This window comes from Globicephala melas, chromosome X (assembly GCF_963455315.2).
Source record: "Globicephala melas chromosome X, mGloMel1.2, whole genome shotgun sequence".
NCBI lineage: Eukaryota > Metazoa > Chordata > Mammalia > Artiodactyla > Delphinidae > Globicephala > Globicephala melas.
Genome location: NC_083335.1, coordinates 35,524,115 through 35,534,378, shown reverse-complemented (window position 1 = coordinate 35,534,378; position 10,264 = coordinate 35,524,115).

The following is a 10,264-nucleotide window of genomic DNA, read 5'->3' as shown; positions in this document are numbered from 1 at the left end:
TGGAATGTGTGAAGTTTTTTCTTGATTTCCTTGGACTGTAGTGAGTATCCAAAAATATTTGGTAAAAGAAGGAAGAAAGGAAGGGAGGGAGGGAGGGAGAGAGGAAAGAAAGAAAAGAAGGAAGGAAGGAGGAAAGAAAGAAAGAAATAAAGGAAGGAAGGAGGAAGGAAAATGGAGAGGGAGGAAAGGAGGGAAGAAGGATAGATATAGATATTGTCCTCAAGGAGCTCAAAATCTAGTAGAGAAAATAAATAAATGAACAAATCATTTTTAATATAATCTGGATGATGGATTAAGTCTAGAAAGATGAGTGTGAGTCAAATAAAAAAGGTAGGAAGTGGATTCTAGGCAGAGAACTTATCTTCAGTAAAGATGTGATGAAATATAATAGAAGCCTTGATGTTAACCAGTTATTTTCTTATCCCTTCTTGCCAGCTCTCTTCCTTTGGCTTTTACCCCCTTTCCATCCAGTTCTGCATCTAGTTCCCTTCAGGCTGAGCCATTACACAGCCTCCCCCGTCTTCAAGTCTCCTCCTGGAACTTCTGTCTCACCTCCCTCCAATGTAGGGTGCATAGGTCACTAAGAATATTTCTGGAGTGTTTTGATTTTCTTCTCTTGCTCAGATATTCACTACTCATAGAAAGTCCAAACTTCGCTGTCAAAGCCCTCTATAAAAATCTCCTCCTTGGGCTTCCTTGGTGGCGCAGTGGTTGGGAGTCTGCCTGCTGATGCAGGGGGCGCGGGTTCGTGCCCCGGTCCGGGAGGATCCCGCGTGCCGCGGAGTGGCTGGGCCCGTGAGCCATGGCCGCTGGGCCTGCGCGTCCGGAGCCTGTGCTCCGCAGCGGGAGAGGCCACAACAGTGAGAGGCCCACGTACCGCAAAAAAAAAAAAAAAAAGTAAAAATCTCCTCCTTGTTAAACTTCCTTCAGTTCTTGCTACTGTCTGACTTGAAATCATTGTTCCAGCCAAGTAATCTTATTTCCTGAGTGAGTAAATATGACTTGCTCACACCTGTCTCTGAACTGTCCTACATGCCTGCAATCCCCTCTCTTCCCCTTCTCTCCTCCATGAACACAGCTCTGGCAGGAGATCAGACTGATGACTGAAATAGAGCCCACTGCAGTACGCAAAATGCAGGTTAGCTCCCTGCATATCTGAAACAGGCAGAACAGCTTTGTTTGGGTACTTGGGTCTCCATTTACCAATTCTGGGCCAGTTCTGATCCTGAGGTCCCCTGAGGACTCCTGGGAGAGAGAACTCAGGCATTTCTGATCTCACGAAGTTAGGTTCAAGGTTCTGAGGCTGCCCTTAATAAAGTTGTGAGATTATCAAGTTTGTCTGTAGAGGTCCCACTAGCTTCACTGTCTCCTATATTTTTCCTCTTTTAAATCCTCTAATCCAGAACTCACCATCATTCCCCTTCATCCTGGCAAAAAGAAAAGGGGATCCAATAATTTTATTCATATTACAGTGTTGAGATTGAATCTGCTACGTCTCACAAGAGGATGTCAGGGGTTAGAAGGAACCTCTGCCGCTTACTAGCTATGTGATCTTGGGCAAAGAGCTTGATCACTCTGTGCCTCAGTTTCCTTATCTGTAAAAGGGGGATAATAAGAGTGCTTACATCATTGTTAGATATAATTATTATCTGTCAATTCCCAATAAGGCAGCCCTGCTCAGTAGTTAGGCAGCCTATGCTTCAGTGCCTGCAATGATGGGAGCACTCTGCCTCCCAGGACAGCCCATTTCTCTTGCAATTAAAAAGCTGTATCAGAGAGAAGGGATAGTATTTGCAGGAGAGGAGTGGGTCCCTCTCAGATTTCTAGCATAAAGATAGTCCCCACCATGGATTTTGTGAGGCTGCTTCATTCCTTCTGAGGTCAATACTTGCATAATCCTAATTGTTGTAGAATGTTTATAGTAATAATAATTCATCTATTGAGCACGTACTATGTGCAGGCATTGTGCTAAGTATTTTATATGCATTATCTAAATCCTCAAAATAAGCCTATTATTATTATTATTATATTAAAACTAAATTTTAGATGGTGCTTATTATGAGCCAGGCACTTTTCTAAGTGTTTTAATTATATTAATGAATTGAATTATATAACAACCCTAAAAAATAGATATTATTATTTGCTCACTTTACATGTGAGAAAACTGTGGCACTAAGAAGTTAAGTAATTTTCTCCTATTAATACAGCTGCTTAGTGACAGAGATAGATTTTGAACCCAAGCAGTCTGGCTCCAGAAATACTCCTTAACCACTAAGTCATACTGCACACCTTATGATGTGGCAATTCTAATCAACACGGTCTCAGAGAGTATAACAACTGCCAACATTCTCTTTTTGCTCCTGCCCTCACCCCAGCCCGCCATGGGGAAACTTTGCTTTGCTTTTCATGTTACCTCAACTGTCCTCTTAGGGATCATTCCCACCTTCCCATCTTTGCTAGTGATGAACAGTGTGGCATAAGACAAATTGCATGACCTCTTTAATTCTCAGTTTCCTCCCCTACAAAATAGAAATTATATCCACCTAGCAGGATTGTTATTACTGTCTGTCCCAGCCCATACCAACCAACTCCAGTCAACCCACCCACACGCTATTCAGCTAGCAGCCAATAAAGCCAAATACCAACCCTCAGGGCCCTTTTCATGGCCATCACCTTGAACCCACTACTTTGCTCCTACTCTGGCTCTTCATTCACTCTAAACTGGTTCTTATGGGTACTTGCTTCCTGATCTTGGCTCTGCACCCTGTGTCTGTCTTCACACGGATCTCCCAGATTTGACCATTTCAGTGCTTCCTAGGCAAAGATTAGCACTCATCCTATGGTTCTGCCTGTTCCTGGCTATTCCAGTTACGTCCAGCCAAGCCCCACACCTAACTCTCAATGAGGCAGCCCTGGGCCACTGCCAAGGGCCATCAGACTAAACCTCTGCTAGTACTTCTTGTGCAGCAACATGACATATTTTCCCAGTTTACTACCATTGAGTTCCCATTCAGGATTTTTTTTACATGTTGAATGCACCCTTAACCTAGTCACTGCAATGACAATTTTCATCCTTGCCACTTCCCTGCATTACTAAGCACCATCCCAACCATGTAAATTCCAAGCACTTGGGGAGAAAATTCAGATAGCAGATCCCATCCAGTTTTCTTCCCGATAAAAATAAACATTACCATTTATTAGACATCTACTATACGCCAGGCACAATGCTAAGTATTTTACATGCATACACTCACATAAGCTGTTCAACAACCTTATGTGACAAATATTATTACCCTCATTTTCCAGCTGTAGAAACTGAGGCACAGAAAGGTTGAGTGACTCACCTAGGATTACACAGCCATCACATGGCAGAGCTGGGATTTGAGTTCAGGTCTACATCCCACACTTTTAACCGCTGAACACTATTGCCTCCCAATTTACATCACCTCCACCCTTCTAAGTGCTTGAAGACCTTGCTGGAACTATTTACAATTCAAGGAACTGTGAACGATTTGACTTCTCTTTTCTACTCACCCTGCCCATGTAATGGGTAGGTGGCTTCCAGCACTCTTGAATAAGCCCAACCTACCCACATCTCTCCCTATAGCCCCATGTCCTTCCATGACAACCGGGGACTGGGGAAAGAGGAGGTGATGAAACTCTCAGCTCCACAGTGCTAGTTGCGGGAGCTGGTGCAAGAGGAAGGCTGTGGATTAGCAGAGTGCTGGTGGGAACCAGCCTCCTACCTCAAGAATGCTCTGGAGCAAGTCACAACTTCTCACTGGGCAAACCAGGAGAAGTCCCGGATCCATGTCATTATACTGGGCCAACTCACCCACATACTACACAGCAGGTGGCCAAAGAAAATGAGTCACAAACCTCAGGCTCTCCTTCGAGGCAACTACCTCGAACCCTCTCACGTCTCTGCTGCCCTTTCTCTTCATTTCCTGCTCTGTTCCATTGCATACTTGGCTTCAAACCTTTTTGGAACTATCTCCTATTTGTAGCCCTGCATTCACCCCTTAGGCTTGCCATGCTCAGCTTCTGACTCTCTCAATGCTCTCTAAGAATAGCCTTGCCCTCATCCTCCAGCTCTTGCTGATCTTTAGTCCTAGGTCACTACCCTGGCCAATTCGAACTCCTGTCCCTGGAAACTCTACCCTGGCACTGGCTCACCTGACCAGTACCCCAGCCCTCAAGGTGGTGAGGGGTTGGGAGAACAGAAAGGGGGATCAGAAAGTGATGAGAGATCAATGAGAAAGATGCCTAGCCAGTGTCCCTATCCTACTGTAAACACCTCATTCATGGTATACTAAACCCTAATCCTCTTTCACTATTTGGAAACTTCCTGTGGCCAAATCATTTTCCTGCAAAATAGACATGATCCAGGAAACTGAGAATGCACACAGCTGCCATATTCTTCAGACTATAAATTAGAATACATGAACTGATGCTACGAATGTACTTATGACAACAACACACGGAATGTTTGAATTCATTACTGCCCTGGAAACTCTTTGATGTGCCATAACCATGCTTATATAGTATGATGGAAGGGTACCACATGTGCTTGCCTCTTCCCTAAGCATTGACATGTTGACATATACCCTACCGCACACGGCTCATTCCTTGTACTCTGGCCACACTCATCTGCCTTCAGTTCATCATATTTGCACCACTCCCTCCTGCAACAAGGTGCAAGCTATTTCCTTTTCTGGAAAGTTCTTTCTCTCTTCTTGAAATTAACTCTCCATCATTTTCCAGATCTTACCTCCATCACCACTTCTCTGCAGGTGTTTTCCCTGTCTTCCTCATTAATAGTATCATGACCTTACCCATTGGATCCATTGTAGCACTTATGACAGTTGCAATTTTGCATTTATTTGTATAATGTGATTAATGTCTGCCTCCACCATTAGAATAAAAGTTCCATGAGAACAGGGACCATGTCTTCTTGTTCACCACTATAACCTTGGCACTTGGAATGGCCAACACCAAGCAGATATGGTTTTTTGTTCGTTTGTTTAATTATGCAACAAATGAGTAGATTGAACTGCTCACCAACCAAGTCTTCCAAAGATCTTTGGCTATGTGCATGAATCCCATGGGAGGAGAAGGAGGGTCCTGGAGTACATTTGGGCTGGTTTTCTCCAGTCAACAAATTGGTACCTACAAGTTTAACAGATGAGTAAAATGCAGGCTCTTAGCAAATGGGATATAGGCTATGTACCTTTCTAGAATAGAGAAATTGTGATAGGCAGGACACAGAGAGGTAAGCAACATGCCCAAGTTCACTTAGCTAGTAGATAGAAGAGCCAGGATTTAAACCACAGCTATCTGGTTCCACTTGACTAATCTTGCTGAAACTCTGTTTTCTCATCTGTAAAATGGGAGCAATCAATGGTGCTAGCTTGCAGAGTTATAAGAATTAAATGTGATAATGTATGGAAAGAACTTGTACATAATAAGTATTCATTGTATGGTACCTATTACTATTAGTTTCTTTGAAAGTGAAGGGAAGGCAGAGAATCTATATGCTAAGATGTGGAGAAATAGTCGTCCTTCCATAAAGACCTCACCCACCCTTGTCTTGTTCCCCCCTCTCCCTTTTCCCTTCTCTGTCCTTCCTTTCTCTCTCTCTCTCTCTCTCTCTCTCTCTTTCCAGCTATAATCTCCAGAAGAGATGCTTTTAGGGGTTAATAAAGGAAGAGAGGGGAGCAGATGGAGAGAGATCAGACTTATGAAGAAAGAGGCTGAAAAGAACACTAGAAGGAGGAAGAAACAGAAGAAAGGTAGGAGAGAAGGGACAACACATGTAAGATGGTTACATTTTTCCTCTACTAAATAAAAGTATGGCTGCACACAGCTTTACTACAGGACTTTCTTTTCCTTTTTAAAAAGGGATGGAGAAAGTGGGAGCATATAGACATGGGCTTGGAAGGGTACTGGCTAAAAGCCCAATTTAATTTATGGTCAGCTCTGCCCTAAATTTTTTGGAAAGGACGAAAGGCCTAGAAAAATTACCTCAATTTATGTAGCTTTGAAACACACACACACACACACATACACACACACACACCGTTGTTCAGTGCTGTCCCTTTAGCATTTCCCAGTCATGTCGTTCATATTTGTGTGTTTGTTGGTTAAGCGTGTCTCTGGCCCTCATAGAACAGGAGCCCCAGGAGTCAAGGGAATGTATCTTTTCCTCTGCAACCAAGTGCTTAATGTTTGCTGGGAATTGTGATGAAAGATGGATGAGGGGAATGGCTCTTCTGATGGTGGTAACACAGGCAGCTCCCCTTTCCCTACTGGGTTTGTTTAGCTACGCCTCAGATACCAGCATACCTGGGCCTCTTAGAAGACAAGGATCCAATTGAATAGATCCCCTGGAAGTCCAAGGGGCAGAGTGCAGCAGGAGAAGTGATTTTGGGGAGATTGCTAGGCCAACTTGGCAGACTGGAGACTTGGGAAACCTCTGGGGTACATATCCAAACCAAACTTGTAAAATACTGGCTCATCCCCAGGTCCTCTGTTAGGGCCTTTGGGGAAAGTCCTAAATGAAAGCCAGTCAAGTTGAACATTACACTATTTATAATTATAAGGCAGGAAAAAAAAGACAGGAAAAAGGGGAGGGGAGACAGAAAGCAGGAACATAATTAAGGCTTGGCTAGCAACAACTTGGATACAGTATCATTGAAAGTAAAGCATGCTTCTATAAATCAATGAATGAAAGCTTTTTTAAAAAAAATTTGTTAGCAAGAAAGAAAATGAATGTGCAAAAGGAACCATTGTAGTTCTTAGCATTTCATAAAATGAAAAAGATACTTGTATTCAAAGGGAAATGTGCCATGGAAACACATAAGAGATGAAATGCCGCAGGATCTTAATCATGAACATATGCAAAGCATTATTATACTTAGCATTTTTACAATTCTATATGAAATATAATTAAGTTGGGGAGGGTGGAGTGGGGGCAAGCATTTTACATCTGATGAGTCACCATAATGCTACTTCCCTATTCCTGCTTATGGTGAACTGACCATCTTTATATCAATAGTATGCAGAGTTGTCTAAGATTAGGAACAAGACAATGGTGCCCACTCTCACCATTCCTATTCAACATATTACTAGAAATCTTAGCTAGAGTAATCAGGCAAGAAAAAATAAAAAGGTAGTAGAATTGAAATGGAAGAAGTAAAATTATCTCTATTTGCAAGTGACATGATTTTATATATAGAAAATCCTAAAAGCTCAACCAAAACACTGTTAGATCTGATCAATGAATTCAGTAAATTTGCAGGATACAAAATTAACATACAAAAATCATCAGTATCATTTGTATATACTAATGACTTTCCTGAAAAAGAAATAAAGAAATTGATCCCATTTACAAAAACATCAAAAAAAACCTTAGGAATAAATTTAGGAGGTGAAAAATCTCTACTCTGAAAACTGCAAGACCTTGATGAAAGAAATCGAAGAAGATATGAACAAATGGGAATGTGTCCTATGTTCATGGATTGGAAGAATTAATATTGTTAAAATGTCAATACTACCAAAATCTATCTATAGATCCAATGCAACCCATTGTTTACAGGAGTAGAAAAAAACACTCCTAAAATTTATATGGAGCCACAAAAGACCCATAGCCAAAGAAATCCTGATAAAGAAGAACAAAGCAGAAGACGTCACACTTCCTGATTTCAAGCTATACTATGAAGCTATAGTCACCAAAACAGTATGGTACTGGCCAACAGACCAATGGAACAGAATTGAGAGCCCAGAAATAAACCCAAACATATACAGTCAACTAGTATTTCACAAGGGAGCCAAGAACATGCAAAGGAGAAAAGACAGTCTCTTTAATAAATGGTGCTGGAATAACTAGTATTCAGAATGAAGCTGGTAATTATTAGAGAAATGCAAACCAAAACTACAGTGAGGTACCACCTCACACCAGTCAGAATGACCATGATTAAAAAGTCTACAAATAACAAATGCTAGAGAGGGTGTGGAGAAAAGGGAACTCTCCTACACTGTTGGTGGGAATGTAAATTGGTTCAGCGACTATGGAAAACAGTATGGAGTTTCCTCAAAAAACTAAAAATACAGTTGCCATATCATCCAGCAATCCCACTCCTGGGCATATATCCAGACAAAACTATAATTCCAAAAGATCCATGCACCTCTATGTTCATAGCAGCACTGTTTACAATAGCCAAGACATGGAAACAACCTAAATGTCCATCAACAGATGAATGGATAAAGAAGATGTGGTATATATATACAATGGAATATTACTCAGCCATAAAAAAGAATGAAATAATGCCATTGGCAGCTACATGGATGGAGCTAGAGATCATCATACTAAGTGAAGTAAGTCAGAAAGAGAAAGACAAATACCATATGATATCACTTATATGTGGAATCTAAAATATGACACAAATGAACTTATCTACAAAACAGAAACAGACCCACAGACGTAGAGAACAGACTTGTGGTTTCCAAGGGGGAGGGGGACAGGAGAGGGTTGGATTGGGAGTTTTGGACTAGCAGATGCAAACTATTATATACAGAATGGATAAAAATCAAGGTCCTATTATATAGCACAGGGAACTATATTCAGTATCCTGTAATAAACCATAATGGAAAAGAATATGAAAAAGAATATATATACATGTATGACTCAATCCCTTTTCTATACACCAGAAACTAACACAACATTGTAAATCGACTATACTTCAATAAAGAAAAGAAAGAAAAAGAATGAAGCTGGACCCATATCTTATACCTCTCGTAAATACTAACTCAAAATGGATTAAAGACTTGTATGTAAGACCTGAAATCACAGAACACCTAGAAGAAAACATTGGAATAAATCTCCTGTACATGAGTCTTGGTAATGATTTTGTGGATAGGATACCAAAAGCACTTACAACAAAATAAAAAGATAAGCAAGTGGGACTACCTCAAACTAAAAAGCCCCTGCACAGCAAAAGAAACCATCAATAAAATGAAAAGAAAACTTATGGAAAGGTAAAAATATTTGCAAACACTCTATCTGATAAGGGGTTAATATCCAAAATATATAAAGAACTCACACAACTCAATAGCAGACAAACAAATAACCCATTTAAAAAAATGGGCAAAGGGCAGTAATAGACATTTCTCCAAAAAAGATATACAAAAGGCCAACAGGTATGTGGAAAGATGCTCAGCATCACTAGTCATTAGGGAAATGCAAATTAAAACCAAATTAAAAACTCACACTTGTTACAATGGTCATCATCAAAAAAAGATGCTGGTGTGGATGTGGGAAAAAGGGAATTCTTGAGCACAGTTAGTGGGATTGTAAATTGGTACAGCCACTATGAAAAATATGGAGGATCCTCAAAAAATTAAAAATAGAACTACCATGTGATCCAGCAATTCCACTTCTGGAATATATCCAAAGGAAATGAAAACACAAAATCAAAAATATATCTGCACCCCCATATTTATGGCAGCATTATTTATAATAGCCAAGATACGGAAGCAACCTAAATACCCATGAATAGATGAATGAATAAAGAAGTTGTGTGATTTTTAAAAATATACAATGGAATATTACTTAGCCATAAAAAAGAATGAAATCTTACCATTTGCAACATGGGCAGACCTTGAAGGCATTATACTAAATGAAGTAAGTCGGACAGAAAAAGACAAATACTGTATGATCTCACTTACATGTGGAATCTTTTAAAAAAACTCATAGAAAAAGAGATCAGATTTGTGGTTACCAGAGACATAGGGGGAATTGGAGGAAGTGGTCAAAAAGTACAAACTTCTAGTTACAAAATAAATAAGTACTAGGGCTTCCCTGGTGGTGCAGTGGTTGAGAGTCCGCCTGCCGTTGCAGGGGACACGGGTTCGTGCCTCGGTCCAGGAGGATCCCACATGCTGCAGAGCAGCTGGGCCTGTGAGCCATGGCTGCTGAGCCTGCGCGTCCGGAGCCTGTGCTCCATAACGGGAGAGGCCACAACAGTGAGAGGCCCGCGTACCGCAAAAAAAATAAAAATTAAAAAATAAATATTAGGGATGTAATATACAATGTGATGACTATAGCTAACACTGCTGTATGATATATAGGAAAGTTAAGAGGGTAAGTCCTGAGTTCTCATGATAAGGAAAAATTATTTTTTTTCTTTTTTTCTTTCTTTGCTTTTTATTATATCTATATGAGAAGATAGACGTTAGCTGAACCTATTGTGGTAATCATTTCACA